We start from the raw sequence: 728 nt of genomic DNA, 5'->3' as shown, positions 1-728 counted from the left end.
GTCCCCGGGGCGAGGCCGGAGCCCCGCCCGCGAGTCGGCGCTCGTTTGCATGTATTAGCTCTGGATTTGCCACAGTTATCCAAGTAACGGTGGAGCGATCAAAGGAACCATAACTGATTTAATGAGCCGTTCGCAGTTTCACTGTACTGGCCATTCGTACTTAGACATGCATGGCTTAATCTTGAAAACAAGCATATGCTACTGGCAGGATCAACCAGAGTGCGTCTGCCGCCGGGGGGGCGCTGCTGGTGGCGGTGCGGCCCTGGTCCGGGACGAGGCTGTGGCTACAGCCGGGCCCGGGGGGCCGCGCGACACTCGTATACGTTCGGACGGGCTGACGAGCGGGTGTCGTGAAACGATGTTTCGCGCGGAGCCCTAGCACGCGTGGCGTCGGGCTCCGCGACGGTCGGACGTCTGGGTGTGGCTCGAGACGGAAGCTCGACCTCGGTTCGTCTTGGTTCTGCCGCCAAAAGGTTCACGCCGAGGCATGGTTTCGCAAGAGGGCCCCGCGAGTGCCAGCCGTGGATCCCGCCTCACTCGTAACTCGTATCGGATTCGTCCGGCCTCACTTTCGTTCGCACATCGGACAGTTATACGTGTGCTTTAGTAGCTTCCGTTCCCTCTTAGTGAGGCCGTCCGTACGTACCGCCCCAGCTCTTTCTGAGGCGGGTATCCACTCGGCTCGGGGGGGCCCAACGTTTGCCTAGTATCCTCGGCGCTGGAGCTTG

General features: G+C 61.5%; 1 non-coding gene across 1 annotated transcript in view; it reads right to left on the bottom strand.

Moving 5' to 3' along the window:
* The window catches only part of LOC148345828 (18S ribosomal RNA), a 1,987-nt gene extending 1,766 nt beyond the window's left edge, over positions 1-221 (bottom strand). Inside the window, exon 1 of the ribosomal RNA XR_015848423.1 lies at positions 1-221. This exon is cut by the window's left edge and continues 1,766 nt beyond it. This is a non-coding gene — a ribosomal RNA (18S ribosomal RNA).
* Between the last annotated feature and the right edge of the window lie 507 nt (positions 222-728).

Source organism: Urocampus carinirostris, unplaced genomic scaffold (assembly GCF_059441175.1).
Source record: "Urocampus carinirostris isolate Australia breed hairy pipefish unplaced genomic scaffold, RoL_Ucar_1.0 HiC_scaffold_24, whole genome shotgun sequence".
NCBI lineage: Eukaryota > Metazoa > Chordata > Actinopteri > Syngnathiformes > Syngnathidae > Urocampus > Urocampus carinirostris.
Note: the sequence above shows the minus strand (reverse complement) of the source record. Positions and strands in the feature narration are given on the sequence as shown.